The sequence below is a fragment of the Pinus tabuliformis genome, chromosome 2_2 (assembly GCF_031772625.1).
Source record: "Pinus tabuliformis cultivar Carrire ecotype Pingquan chromosome 2_2, CPIR1, whole genome shotgun sequence".
Lineage (NCBI taxonomy): Eukaryota > Viridiplantae > Streptophyta > Pinopsida > Pinales > Pinaceae > Pinus > Pinus tabuliformis.
Genome location: NC_142300.1, coordinates 134,999,551 through 135,016,048, shown reverse-complemented (window position 1 = coordinate 135,016,048; position 16,498 = coordinate 134,999,551).

The window sequence follows — 16,498 nt, the reverse complement described above, 5'->3', positions numbered from 1 at the left end:
GGTACCCATCTTAATGGCACCTAAGTTATATTATTAAAAAATTTTAAATCCATATTGTACATATGTGGTGATCATTGGTCGGATGGTAGGACCCTTTATTTTTTATAATTTTCAATACTCGTGTGTCTGTGTCCCTTGTGGACTTTGGAACAAATTTTGAATATTTTAATTACATATATACTTGTTTTTCACTTTAGTTATCTCCAAGAGTATGACATAAACTATTTTTTGAATATAAACTCATATATTTTACACCACATAGGTTGGTTAAAAAATTTAGGCTAGGGTGTAAAAATATTATAGCTAGTAATCATAACAAGTTACCAATACTATCAGTATGAGAAAAAAATTTGTATATGGATAATATCAACACCATCAAGAGTGATGATAGTCACATGAGAGGAGATATATTTTTCTGTATGTTGACAACATAATTGTACCATTCAATTTTTTAAATACAACAGAACCATAAGAGATAATCATAAATTTGGAACCAAAAATGTGTTAATTTCATTGAAATAAGTAGCCTCTTTGAACCATTTATGTATTGTAGACGTAGCCATATGTAAGACAATATAAATCTTGCTTGTATCACCAAGTATCTCAATGAAAAATAAATTATTTTAGTGATATTAGACACTACTCATTTCTCCTAAGGACCCCACCTACATATCTAGGATCTCAATTAATTTTATAGGTATTAGATCTTTCTTAGGAGGAGGGATCGTTTTATTGGTGCAATGGTTTGCGCAAAAAAAATAAATTTAAGTGGATTAATATATGGTGACTACACATGGAGGGTTGTTTATATAGGAAATAACTCAAAATTTACCAAGAAAAATAGAAAAAATAGAGTTTTGAGTAGAAAGAGAGGGTAAGCATATTTCCATGTAGGGAGGAACCATGGGATGCATGGAGACAGGATAGAACATGACCTAGTATGATTTAAACATGTAAAAAATGATGAAAAGTGTCAAGTTTCAGTAGCATGATCATTGCATATCGATACATAGGCACTACTCATTCTCACTTTATAATATATGCAGTTGGTAAGAAGTCTTTAGCATAAAATTTATAGGGTTAGCTACTTTGTTAATCTTATCAAAAGACCCATATTTAAAATGGACAACAACATTGTACTCATTATAGAGATAAAAAAATTAGTAAAAAATAAATAAAACAAAAACACCAGGGTATAGTTGAAAAGAAAAGTTAAAAGAAAATCAACAATAAAGTCCAAAAACTACAAATAGCACAAATATGTACAAAAGGATAACAAGAAAGGCATGACATCCCTTTTTCTTGTAGGGAATAGAGAAATTAATTCCAATATTAGATGCATTTGATGTACATAAATAACTACAAAAATGCACTTTGTGATTATTTTTCCTGGTCAATATTAAGTTAGTGGTTCTTCCAAGATAGTTAGCAAGAAAAGTGGCATGAGAAAGGAATGACAATGTTAGATGATTCATCATTGTCCCATCAGGTGTGAAATTTATCGATTCATATGCTTACTTGCTAGTAATGGAAATATCATTTTGAACATTATGAGAAAATTAATATGACCAATCAAGGATATCTCTAATTTTTTTTGTAATAAATCAAAAAACATTTTTTATTGTCATTGAGACATTGGAAAATTACTCATAAGACCTTAGGGTCACTTGGATTCCCAATATCCAGTTGTATGGTTTCAAATATTTTTCTTCCTAATTCCTACTTAGGTCTCTCTTTGTTATTATATGCTTATATACTTTACTAGGGGGGGGTGGAGATAATTCTCAAGAGGAGAGAACTTGTTTGGATATATATTGTCCTTAAGAGAAATATTTCATTTTTAGCAGTAGGCTAACCTGAATGAAAGAGAAAATAATCTCATCATTTGAGAATAATTTCCAATATAGATTCATCACTAATAGGAAAATGAAGTAAATATAGTGATTAGAAATACAGTCATGTGTTTCATGTAAGATTTTCCTTTGGGGCTAGAGGCATACAAAACTAAGAAACATGACAACGCATTTAACTCTCTATGAATATGAGTGATATTAAAAGAGATAAATTTAGAGATTTGTTTCTAGGTAGTTTGAGTATACCTCTTGGTTAATCTGTCAGAGGTGGGGTAGACCCTTTTAAAAAGTTAACAATAATTGAGAATCATTGAAAGAATTAAAATACTTACAACCCAATTTGAGGGCTGGTTTATGCCTAAAACAATATCTTCGAATTAAACGATGTTGTTCATGCATTAAATCTTAAGTATGAAGGAAATTTTTTATATCTTACCAAGAGGTGAATATAAAATGACACTAGTGTCATTTCCTTCATTGGAGGATGCACCATCTAAGTGCATATTCTAGACTTGATTTTATTGATTGATGGGGGAAAGAGGATGAGATCCTTGTTCAGTAAATAGAGAATAAAACCCTAAATCCTCTCCAATATAGTTGACATGTGGCTACAGATTTTTTTATTTTTATATATGGTGAAATTTTTCCTTCCTGCAAGACAATGATGTTCTTTCCATCCTTGATGAGGGTCATATGCATACCATCCAATGACAAGTATCCACTTGTTCTTTTAAGCCAACCTCTATCAAGAGTAATTGAATAATTTCTCATTGGCATATCTATAAGTTTGATGTTACAGGTCGTCTGAATTTTGGGATGATCACATAATACCAATGTAACATCTTTAATATCAACTATGGCCGTTTGTTTAGAATTATTATGAGCCAAAATTTTATTGGGATTCTCTTCATAATATTGTAGACCTAATTCCTCCATAATCAAAAAACATTTTTTATTGTCATCAGGACATTGGAAAATTACTCGTAAGACCTTAGGGTCACCTGGATTCCCAATATCCAGTTGTATGGTTTCAAATATTTTTCTTCCTAATTCCTCCTTAGGTCTCTCTTTGTTATTATATACTTTGTTGAGGGGAGGGGGGAGGGAATAATTCTCAAGACGAGAGAGACTTTTTTATATATATTGGCCTTAAGAGAAATGGTTTCCTTGTTAGCATTAGGCTACCCTGAATGAAAGAGAAAATAATCTCATAATTTGAGAATAATTCCCAATATAAATTCATCATTAATAGGAAAATGAAGTAAATATAGTGATTAGAAAATACAATCAAGTGTTTCATGTAAGATTTTCCTTTGGGAGCTAGAGGCATACAAAACTAAGAAATATGACAGAGCATTTAATTATCTACGAAAATGAGTGATATTAAAAGAGAGAAATTCATAGATTTTTTTCTAGGTAGTTTGAGTATATCTCTTGGTTAACTTGTTAGAGGGGGAGTAGACCCTTTTTTAAAATTTAAGAATAATTGAGAATCGCTGAAAGAATTCAAATACTTACAACCCAATTTGAGGGCTTTCTTTATGCCTAAAATAATATCTTCAAATTAAATGATGTTGTTTGTGCATTCAATTTCAAGTATGAAGGAAAATTGTTGTATCTGACCAAGAGGTAAATAGAGGATGCACCATCGAACTGCATATAGAATTATTGGTTAACGGGGGAAAGAGGATGAGATCCTTGTTCATTAAATAGAGATTAAAACCCCAAATCGTCTCCAATATAATTGAGATGTGTCTAGAAAACAAATTTGATATATGGTGAAATTTCTCCTTCCTGCAAGATAATGATGCTCTTTCCATCCTTGGTGAGGGTTATGTGCATATCGTCCAATGACAAGTATCCACTTGTTATTTTCTACCAACCTCTATCAAGAATAATTGGATAATTTATCATTGGCATATATATAAGTTTGATGTTATAGGTCATCTGAATTTTGGGATGAGCACATAATACCAATGTAACATATTTAATACCACCTACGGTTGTTTGTTTAGAATTATTATGACCCAAAGTTTTCTTGGGATTCTCTTCATAACATTGTAGACCTAATTCCTCCATAATCACTTTAGGCATGACATTGGGCGTTGACCCGCCATCAACTAGACAAAAATGAGCAATATTATTACACAATTTCATTGGGATGAGAAAAGGATGGTTTTTCACAAAATTTCAAGAATTATTTATAGTGATGACTTTATCTTCTGGAAGATCCTCTTTGGGATGGTCTGTGACGAATAGAAAATAAGGAGACATTCTTCCTTCAAGAAAAAATTTCAAGTGTTATTATTGTTCAGGAATTGCCGCCATATCAAGTGAAGTGGAATCACCCTTAATGTTGGCCATCCGCTTTAAAATATTAAAATGAGAAGCACTCGAAGAGGATGAGGTAGGAGAATTTGCATTGAGATGTGATGATGTTGCATTTGAGGTTTCCAAGCTATTTTCCTCCCTAGATAATTTATTCTTAGTATTACGAGCTCTAAAATCACTCTTGATTTTAGTCATCATGACTTAGTTGTCATCTACACAATCTAAGTTAGTAACTATACGATAAGATATTTTCCAAAATATTCTCTCCTATGCAGTCTTCTTAACATTGTAGGTCTTTTCCTCACGATATTCCTCACAGAAATTACACCGTGGTTGTGACAGAAGGGCATTAAGTTGATATGCCTAGGTAAGATTTCTAATGGCTACCAAAATAGAAGTTTCAAGTTATGGTTGCCTAATAACCTACTTTTTAAAGGAAAAAAATTCTATTACTCATGTATTCCATGAGTTAAAGGATAGAACACAAGTCAAATTAATTTATTGAATCTTCAAGAGGAAGACCCATGTGACATAATTACTTTTTGTATTCCAAGCATATTTGTTATAGACATTTTTGTGCCTTACAGCATTGAGCATGAAATGTCCATAATCTAAGGGATCCAAAGTCCCTAAACATGTTGTTCCTACCCCTAGAGGAACAAGGCTAACAAACCACAACAATTCACAGGAGTTCTCCACCAGAAACTGCTCAAAAACAAGTCAATTCAGGATCATTTCAGTGGCTACACTAGCTGTTTGCACTGAATGTCAAAGCCAACACTGGCTACCTGCGCTGAATGTCAAAGGCAACACTGGCTACCTGCGCTGAGCGAGAGTGGACATGTGGCAAGTTCATTTCCAAAATGACACTTGCCTCAGGGAATTCGACTGGTGATGAGTAAGAGGTTCCAAATCTCCAAGTGGAAGCAAGAACCTCCAAGTGCAATCAAGAACTGACAGAGGGAGAGGACATAAGTCAGATCTCAAGCTGACTCATCCTCTCTCCAAACATCTATATATGGATCTCTCCTCCATGAGATCTAGGGGCTGGAATTTGGTTATTGCAAAGAATTGTTGTTGGTTTGAGATTGGAATCATTGGGTGCTTAATGCTTTGAAGGGGGTGAAGATAGGAATTCCATTTGCTGGGAAGGAGATGCTGGATTGGAGCCCTCTGGGTTGTATCTCTTCCTGAACCTTGTTATTCATCAATAAAGCTATCTTGGTTTCTCCTATATACTGATGTATTTTTGATGTATGATTGCATTAGTATATTTAGTTTGTTTCTAATCCTGAACTAGTTATGAATATGAATCCATGTCTTGTGTAGTGTTCTCTTCTTGTGATCTTGCAGAAACCTCTTGAAGCTAGGCAAGCGAGAAGGCAAGTAGCTGGGAACTCTCCAAGAGAAGAGAGACCGGATCGAGGGACAAACGGAAGACACCGGTTAGTCCATCTATCTCTCTTCATTCTTAATTCATAAAGGAAGAATACTAGAATAGCTGTCTTTGTTTGTTGCTAAGGCACTGTCACACCTTAGGTGGATAGGATCGTCCTGCATAGGCATTTTTCCCCACAACAAATTGGCGACTCCACTGGGGAGATTTGTTTAGTCATTTTATTTGTGTTTCTATCATTGTTTGTTTCATAGAATCGACAGCAACAATCGAACTGCATCTGCTATTCCCGGATGCAAAGTAGACAGTTGCTGCTTTGATCCAATCACTGGACTTGTCTATGATCTGAACAATGGACTCACAAATGAGTTGATGATCCTTTGTGATAGATCTTAGTACTCCCTCAAAGCATCCCTTTGATTACACCTTGCATGTTGCCTTGATTTGGCCTAAAACAGTGAATTAAATAGCAATCTGTGACCCAGAACCCAATGAGAAACGAGAGTTTCTCCTTCAGCGCAGACCCAATGAAGGGATTCTGCATTTCAACGCAGGTCCTGTGAAGGCTACCTGCGCTGAATGTCAAAACCCCTGTGTTGAGGTTGCGCTGAACCAGTTTACCCTTGTGCAGCTGGGGTTCTCTGCTCTGTTTTGCCTTGTTTTGATCTCTGATTTTTGCAGCCTATAACCAGCATAGGTACCAGTCTAATAACTCCTTTTCTCTGCTTAAATTCCACCTCCTTTCGTACAAAAGGACTGTGAGTGTTTTTATTTGTTTGTGGCATCATTTACAGTTTTCCTTTGCATGAGTGAAATAGTCATCCTGTAGCCCTTGATTCAGATATGTTGATTGTGATCTTAGAAGAGAGTTCATTGGCTGTTTGCAGTTGATTATACATTTACTCTTGCTTATTGGTTTGAGTTTGTCTCTTTTAAGTGTCGAAACAAGTATTCCTTTCGAAAATCGTTAAGTGTTGTAATCTCTTCTACCCTCTCTGATTTCGAAAAAGTAAACTTGTTTGTATTTGTCATTTAAAAGCAAATTCAAACTTGTACAAAAAGCTTTCTTTGTAGGCATCAATACTAAGAAAGCGGAAAACAAACACCTGCATTGTGCATTTGCATCTTGATAGTTTGCATGTTTGACTTAGGAAAAGTGCATTAGAGTGTGCTGATTTCTCTTTGAGAAAAGATGGTGTCTTTCTTTTCCCTTAGTAGCTAGGATTTTCAAAGTTGAAAAGATATAAAGCTTGCTCATCATCTTTAGACTGCATTTAGGAATTGTATCATACATCTCATGATGAACCTCAAAAGGAAAACTTCTAAAAAGATCAACCTAAAATAAATTGAATGAACTTAACAACGCTTTGCAACATAACGCACAACATAGAGGTCTAGGCTAGAGACGTGTTCCGGCGTCGTAAAGCCTGGTGACTGTCGATCTCGTGGATGGTGGGTGATTCCTCTTGAGGGACGATAGCGCCAGTACGGATTGTGCTCCCACGTACCGTCGTGTATATATTGGGAGACCCCTATAGGCATAAAACCTTTATCCTTAGGAAGCCGTGTCGGCCGCCCTACTGATCGCAATGCACTGAACACAACATTCAGGAAGATCGACCGCCCGTACCTTAAAAAGTATTCTGCGGTTTTGCGAAAAGTTTGGCACACCCTCTGCCTAGAACTCCAGAGCAGTTCCTTTTGGCCTTTTTCAGACTCTATAACGGAAAAAGTCCATCCGAGCATTTGTCACTTCGGGCTCATTAAAACATCGAAGGAGACTAGAGTCATCTTTAGCTTTTTCTCGACTCTTTAAAAGTGAAAAAACAAGTTGTGTCTAAAAGCGTCTAAAAAATTCATTTAATTCGGAAACACACTTTCCCCTTTTGTATTTTGGTTGATCGAGTAATCCGCAATCGTGGAAGAAAGTCAATTGAAACCCCGTCGTTCGCGGAGGCTTACGAGTCAACCGTCTTTGTCTCCGGAATCGAAAACAGTACAGACAAAGCGAACTCGTTTAACCGGTTCGAAATATCCTATCAAAGTTAGAACAAGTGTTCCAACGACATCTGAGATTCCGGTTACTCCAAACATTTCTGGAAACCCTGCCTCTATAGAAGAAGTTCAACAGCCACAGAGGGATAGTAACACTGATCCTAGTCTGGGAGCAAATACTTGCGTTACTGAACCAGTTCCATCTGTAACCGGTTCAGAGAGTCTTGCTCCTCAAACAACTGTCGCTGTCGATTCAACCCCTTCTTCAGCACCAGAAATATTTTACGGACCTGACGGTCTCCCTCTTCCACCTGGTTTGATTGAGATAGAGGAAATTGTAGAGGATCCGCAAGCAAGTACTCCAACACATTTTGGAGTAGGGGTCACTCTATTTCCTTCTACATCAGAAGTTAGTCCATCACCAGTGGAAGTTCCTGTAGAATCGCTAGGCAATCTATTAGATAGACTCAAAATGTTTGAACAACTGTCAACATCTAGGACTGTGTCGAATGGCACATCGACAGCAGAAGCCCCTGCCGTCACTCCGACAATGTTTGCCTGCATACCATCTGTCCCAACTAGCTCACAACCGCTAGAAGGAGTCCACCCAGGGACTATTTCGACAATGTGGTCTGTTCCAGTTTGTTCATCCGGAATAATATCCGGCAACTCTTATGTTGAGACTCGCCAGATTGATCCATTTGGAGGTCAATTTGGGCAATCCAGTCCCCAAGGACAAACAATTCCCTTGAGTTCCGGATTGCTACCGTATGGGGGGCAGTATGCCCTTTCATTACCCCCTCCGGGAGGGTATCCATACAGGAGTTCACAACAGTATTCAGGTTATACTGGAGTTACATCAAATGGTTGGGTACCTATGCTACCTCAACAACCAAGGGTTGTATATTCTATGCAACAGTGTGTATCTATGTCGAACATCCCAACCACACCAGCTATTGTGACGGTGTCACAGGTTCAAACGTTACCTGTTGTATGTCAACCTCAGATTTCTCAGGTTGTAATGCAACAGCCCCTTGACCCTGTGACACAACCACAATCGCCAACTGGTGGGGCGACACAGGTCCAAACGGGTACAATTACCCCACACCTTGGTCCAACAGTTAGTATAGCACAACAGAACATGGCTTCACAATCGTGGCTGGTGCAATACCAACAACCGCAATTCCAGCAAGTGTACCAAGGTTCTGAGCAGCAGATCTTTGCGAACAGTGGACAACCGTATATTCAAAACGGTCAAAACCAAACGCTTTACAGTGGTCAAGTCCACCAACCGTATCAGTCATACCAACATCAATTACATTATGCTGGTATGCAAAGGCCCACTGCTCAGGCGATTCCATCGTACCCTGGGCATGCTTCACCTAACCTGAATCAACAGTTACCATTCGTGGCAACTTTAGAGTTACCCGATTTACACCGGTTAACCAACGATCCGATTGCTTACGCCCCTTATTGGCCAGCGATTCCTCACAAACTTCCATCGGACATTCCTAAATGTAATGGAAATCCAGGTGAAGACCCATCGAATCATGTGATGACTTTTCATCTGTGGTGTTCATCAAACACCCTAAACGATGATTCGATAAGGCTTCACCTTTTCGAGAGGACGTTAATGGGTCCAGCGGCAAAATGGTATATTGAATTACCTAGAGCCTCGTTCGACAATTTTAGCACCTTAGCCACGACATTCTTAACCCATTTTCAATTACCAATAAGGTATGAAACGGGAACGGAAATCTTAACCAACTTCAAGCAGACAACAACCACTCACATATCTGATCATATACATGAGTGGCGTCGTCGTCGTAGGATGGTGAAAACATACGTTCCCGATCAGCTATTAGCTGAATGGTTTATCAAGTCGTTACTTCCTGCCATAACGGAAGATGTGGCCAAGGGGGGAGTCATAATGGAGGAGCAAGTTATTGCTCGTGCACAGTATCTAGACTTAGTCTACACTCAGTCTGGCACGCTCTACGACAAAATACTCGACGCCCCTAGACCGGAATTCTAAATTCCTCCTCCTCCTAAATCAAATAGTGACTCCCATGCCGGCGATGGTGTGATTGGCACGGCAAACGCGAAATCGATAAAGGCTTTGTCTAAGAAATCCCGTAAGAATTCAGATCAAAATGCAAAAGAAGAAATTCTTGCTTCGGAAGTAAATGCCGTATCAGCAGATAAGGGCAAAGAAACCAAACAACCAGGGAGCAAGAAGAAGCAAACCAAAGGGAAGAAGAAGAAACAAGGTGAGTCATCTCCTGAAAAAACTTCTTCAAACCCTCTTGGAAATAGGAAATATCCATGTCAGATATGCGATGAGGATCACTGGACAAGGGATTGTCCATACAAAGCTGAGCTGAAAAGGTTCTTCAAAAGTTCACAAACCTCAGCTGTGTTAACTGATCCGTTTCCCAATCCAGGTCAAAATCTGGTTGATAGTGGAAATGCTTCCCCGTCACAAGTGCTCATGTTGTCGGTTTCAAAATAGCAGAATGATGCTTTGATTTCAACAAAGAACAAAGATTACGGGAATCCGCAGCTGTCGAACGACAAAGGTAAAGATCAACCAAGTAGTTCGACAACAACTTCGACAGAAGTTGTACCGCCCATCATTCCTGAATTAACGATAAAACCACCAAAGGGAGTGGTACACAAGTCGACATGTAATCCTCGCGCCAGAGCGGCGCAGCATTATAACATAGTGGAAGATTTGGCCCAATCGCCATCCGCTATGTCGACTCTTGAAGTACTACAAAATTTCCCATCCCAAAGGCAGGCTTTGTTATCGGCTATTGGTGGGGTTGATCCTAAGGATTCCAATCTTGTATCCTTCGACCACAAAGGATACGATCCTCAGTTACCAACTCAACTAGCTTTCCTTATTCAAGTGAAAGCCCTCAACAAAACTGTTCACCGAACAATTATTGATGAGGGGGCATCTACATGTATTATGTCGATGAGTTGCTGGAAAACTTTAGGGTCTCCGACCTTGTCGCGATCTTCGACGACATTGAAAGCATTCGACGGAAGGACCTATACCCCGTGCGGTATCCTTAATAACTTGAAGGTTGAACTGGGGGGAAAAACTGTAGGAATAGATGTTGAAGTCATCGATGGGAATCTTGACTACAACATCCTACTAGCAAGACCGTGGATCTATGCCATGGCAACTGTTGTGTCGACTTATTTTAGGAAGATCACATTCCCTTTTCAAGGAGGCATTATGATCGTCGACCAACACGACTTCCTCCCTAATGCTTCACAAGTTACAGGAAGCATTCCCATGATCCATGGAAGCAACCATTCGCTTCAAGATATCGGAGTAGGCCTACTGAAAGACCCCACATTAATGGGAACTTTCGCACTTCCACCTCCAATCTATATAGGAGAAGTAGCATTGGTAGGAGCCTGCAACATGATATCTTCTACGAAGATCTCAGAAGACGATATCAACATGGATCATGAAATGGTTTTTCCCCCAAGCCCTATAGAAATATTGTAGCAATCAATGTTTCAGGCATGGAAGGTGAACCCAAGTCAACGCTCATCAAGCGTTTGGGTAGATAGGTCTAGAGAATATGGTACCCCATTAGATCCTTGGTCAAAAGTACATGGGACTGACGAAGGAATCCTACAATCAATGTTGATTGAGGGGGCACCATGGAATGATTGCCACCATCGTTCCCTTCTTCCAGAATATGAAGAAGATACTCAGCATGACCTTTATCACCCTTAAGTTTTTGAATTCCTATCAAACATTGTAAACACGATGGATTCCGAGCGAAACTTATCCAATATTGAAGAGACTATAGCCATAAATATCTCAACTAAAACAAATGTTTTAGAGAATATTTCTGTCGGCAAAGGTTGTTCTTCTTCAGAACTGGAAATATATAACGCTCTTTTTCGCGAGTTCAGAGATGTCTTTGCTTGGTCATATGATGAAATGCCAGGCATTGACTCGAGTATCGTTGAACATGAAATTAAGATGTATCCTGATGTCAAACTAGTAAGACAACGGCTTTGGCAGGTGCACCCCAAGAAAGTCGCTTCCATTAAGGCAGAAGTTGAAAAGCTTCTCCATGCTGGTTTCATCTACCTGGTTCCTCTAACCGATTGGGTATCGAATATTGTCCCTGTTATGAAGAAACAAGGGACAATTAGAGTGTGTGTCGATTATAGGGATGTAAACCAAGCTTGTCCAAAAGACAACTACCCTACACCCTTCATCGACCAGATAATTGATGAATGCGCCGGATGTGAAATCTTTTCGTTCATGGATGGATTTTTGGGGTATAATCAAATAAATATCCGCCCACAGGACCAGTCAAAGACTGCATTCATTTGTCCGTGGGGCACATTCGCTTATCGAAAATTACCCTTTGGTTTAAAGAACGCAGGGGCGACGTTTCAGAGGGCAATGAATTATGCCTTCCATGACATCAAGAACATCGTTCAACCATATCTCGACGACCTTCCGGCTCATTCGCGAAAGCGGACTGATCATCCGCAGCATTTAAGAGCGATATTTCTACGTTGCCGACACCACAAGATAAGACTCAATCCGCACAAATGTGTGTTTTACGTCGGTTCTGGTCGTTTACTTGGCTTTGTAGTCTCTAAGGATGGGATTCGTCTCGACCCTTCCAAGGTTCAGGCAATCATCAATTTGCCTCCACCTTCAAATTTGCTTCAGATTCAGAAACTCCAAGGGAAAGCAAACTTTCTGAGGAGGTTCATTCCAAATTATGCAGAACTTGCTAAAGGTTATACTCGTCTTTTGAAAAAGGAAGTACCTTTTGTCTGGGATCAGGTGGCGTAAGCTTCCTTTGATGCTCTGAAAGATTCTCTAGTAAAAGCATCATTAATGTATGCCCCGGACTATCAAAGAGATTTTAACCTGTATCTGGCTGCAGCGGATACGACCATTGCAATGGTTTTAGTTCAAGAAGTCGATGGAATTGAACATCCAATATATTATTTAAGAAAAAACTTGAATGATACAGAAAGCAAATATTCTTACGTTGAAAAGCTAGCACTCGCTGCTGTTCAAGCGATACAAAGATTTCGACATTATGTCCTCTTTCGGAAAACTACCATTCTATCAGATTGCAACCCCATGACTTATATATTGTCGTGACAGTTGCTGGGGGGCAAATATTCAAAATGGATAGCGATCCTTCAAGAGTTTGATCTGGAATTTGTAAAATCCAAATCAAAGAAAGCTTTAGTTTTCGCAGAATTATTGTGCGATCTCCCATCGTCGTCCAACGATGAAACATCCGAAGAATCAATCGTGGACGAAAGTTTGTTTCTGATATCTGCGAGCAATGAGTGGTATGGAGATATAATAATTTATCTCCAAACCCAAAAATTCAGGCCTGACACCTCTCACTCAGAACAGAAACGTATACTATACCAAGCGAAAGACTACATGATCGTCGGTGATACGCTTTACCGTCGTGGTATCGATACAGTTCTGAGGAGGTGCCTCACCCATGAAGAGGCCGAAAAAGCCCTGAATGAGTGTCATTCAGGTGCGTGTGGGGGGCATCAATCTGGATATGCTACAACACAAAAAATCTTACGAGCAGGATACTTCTGGCCAACCATGTTCAAAGATTGCATAACCGCAGTCAGAAGTTTCCATGCTTGTCAAATTTTTGATAGCAAAACCAGAAGACCACCCGCACCTTTACAGCCAATAGTTGTTGTTAGGCCTTTCGCCAAATGGGGCATCGATTTCATGACATGTAACCCCACCTCGACCGGGGGGCATGGGTATATTATAGTCACCGTTGACTATTTTACCAAATGGGCCGAGGCGATGCCTACATTAGATAATACTAGTGAAACAGCTACCCTTTTCTTTTTTCGCCAGGTTCGGCGTACCACAGGCTATAGTTACAGATCATGGGTCACATTTTCGCAATCACATGATGGTTGAATTAGCTTCCAAGCTAGGACTATCTCACGACAGCTCTACCCCGTATTATCCGCAAGCCAACGAACAAGTTGAAGCAATCAACAAGGTCCTGAAGCGTATGTTGCAAAGGATGATCGGGGTTCACAAAAGAAGGTGGCACATAATCCTGTACTCAGCCTTGTGGGCTTACCAAACATCGGTAAGGAATGCGACCGGGTTCACACCTTTACAACTGGTGTATGGCCTGGAAGTAGTCTTGCCAATCCAGTGTGAAATTTCGTCTCTTAAACTCGCAATTGATCTCCTCCCCAGAACTTCGAAAGAAGAGGCCCGTTTCTTGGAATTAATCCAATTGGATGAAACCCGTCGTGACGCCGCTTTGGCTAACGAAGCCCATAAGAAATGAGTCAAGGCGCAGTTCGACAAAAATGTCAAACCCCGTGTCTTCTCAGAAGGTGACTTGGTCCTGCTTTATGACCAAGAATCCGATAAATTGGGAGCAGGTAAATTTAATTCTTTATGGATGGGCCCCTATATTGTTAAACGAGTGTTAGCAAAAGGAGCCTACGAGTTAATGGATTATGACGGAATTCCACTGGCACAACCCCGTAATGGGTTGTACCTCAAACATTACTATGCTTAAATAGTAACCTGTATGCTTTTGTTGTATTTTGTTTTCGCTAAAGTGTTTGTTTTGGTCGAGTAATCCACCTTTTTACATTTATTGCAGATGTCAAACCTTCTGGAGACATGTGTTGGATATGCCGACGGAGCGAGTCGTATTTCGCAGAACCTGTCCTCCGCAGCCTGGGCCATTTTTGATCCAAGCGGCGATTTAGTAAGTTTCAGAGGTGTATGTATTGGTCAATCAACGAATAACATCGCTGAGTATAGCGCGTTGATAGAACTACTCTCTGATGCCATCACCCATGGTATACGCCGACTAATCGTCAGGCTAGACTCACAACTCGTAATACTACAACTCAATGGCATATATTCCGTCCAGCTATTTATCGCATGTTCCTAAGGGTTAAGATTTTGGAAAGACAGTTTGATTTAATTCAATACCAACATATTTCCAGAAACTTAAACACATTAACCGACTCATTAGCAAACTATGTGTTAGATAGACATTTGCGACATTTATAAAAAGAGACACATCATCAATGTTGTACATATGGATCATATAACTCAACCAAAATAAACCCCGAAAATCAAAATATATATAAGCTATTTATTGTTTATACATGATGTTCTGTAACCAAGACAAAAATCGGTCGCATGACCCAAAAACTCAAAAATGCTAGGGGGCACCCTAGCCTAGTGATGCTCATGATAGCACGTCACGGCCTGCGCAATCATGCACAAGAGACGAGTCCATCGTCTAGGCACACCAGTAGTATGCCGCTGCAACTGCAAAGGTAACTCGTCAATCCTCACATCGGGAATGCCGAGAGTAAGGCTCTCAACCTGCTCCTGCACAGCTGTAAGGGTCTCGGCCACGTCAAGGTCGCGGAGAATAACCCTCCCAGCAGTCTCCCCTGCTGGGGCAGCAACTGGCACTCTCGAGCGAACTGCTGGACGAACAGGACCAACATCTGCATGCACACATGAGTTTGATTAAAGTCTTGATAGAATAAAGCACAAGTACATTATAAATAAGAATGGTAAACAGTAATATGGTCGAAGATTTTACCAATAGCGCCCCACTGTTCGCCATCCAGCAGTACCAAGTCCCGATCACCTCGGAAATCCATACCAGCATATGGATACTCGGAATAGACCATCTCCTGACGCTCGGACCACCTGAAGAAGGTATCAGTGAAAGAAATCTGAGATTGACCAGCATGCCTAGACATGTGATCAACCCATCTCTGCATGCGTGTCTCGGTAGGAGAAGGCAAGTCGAGTGCGATATACTAAGGCTGCATCAGTGGTATTTTCTCCAAGGCAAAGGCAGTCAGAATAGAACCAAATCCAAAGTTCTTCAGCTTCCCGTCCTTTACCTTGTTCAACTGACTTTTCATCTGAAGAAGTACTGCATCACACCAGTTGAATATTTTCGGTTGGAGACACTCCAAGGCGTGCTGCACATAAGATCTGTTGGCAACATGAAGAGATGTGCTACCGGCCATCCTACCAATAGTATATAGAATGGACCTGAGAGACCTGTCAGTAATCTCACGGATAACAACCTTGCCATCTCTACTCAGCTGGGATCCTTCCCTGCAATACTGGCAGACATAATCTCTCACGGAGTCATTCCCTCGGGCCGAACCTGACAAAGAAATGGGAGCACCCGGCCTCGACAAGACAATCAAGAAGTAAATGTCTACTACGGTCAAGGGGATAGATTTGCCCCTAATCTGAAATACTTGGTTGATAGGATCCCAAGCATCAAGCATATACGGCAGTAAGGAGATCTGTGCTCTCATACTAGAGATACGGAAGAACTTCAGCAGGCCACAGTTCCGCAGCACGTTCACCGTGACAGGGTCATGGAGGGCAATCATGTCCACTTCTTCATGTTCTCGTTCTCGCCATGTAAGGGTCATTTTGCTCAAAAGTCCCTGCAAAACAAACAAGAGAAAGAGTAAGATCCCGGATTTGATGAGAAACTGGTAAAATTTTCATCAAAAACTGTGCAACAGAACTATTTTTCTATGCCCAACCCAACTGGCTAGTGTTCCACCTGCGTTGAAGGTCAAACTGCCTTCATGCAGCTTGACATTCAACGCAGGTTTCGAGTGGACTGCCTGCGCTGATGGCAGAGCGCCCTAAGAAAACCCCAGGGGCTCAGGGGAACAGGAAAATAGGCACAGAATGGAAAAAGGAACCCATGAAAAGAAAGAGCTAGGGTTTAGCTCCTACCTGGTCCAGACGGCGCCGAAAATCGTCCGCAGAATCTCCCGGAATCAGCTGATGAAAATCAAGGGGGAAGAGGCACCTCCAAAGCTCCAACAAACCAAGTTC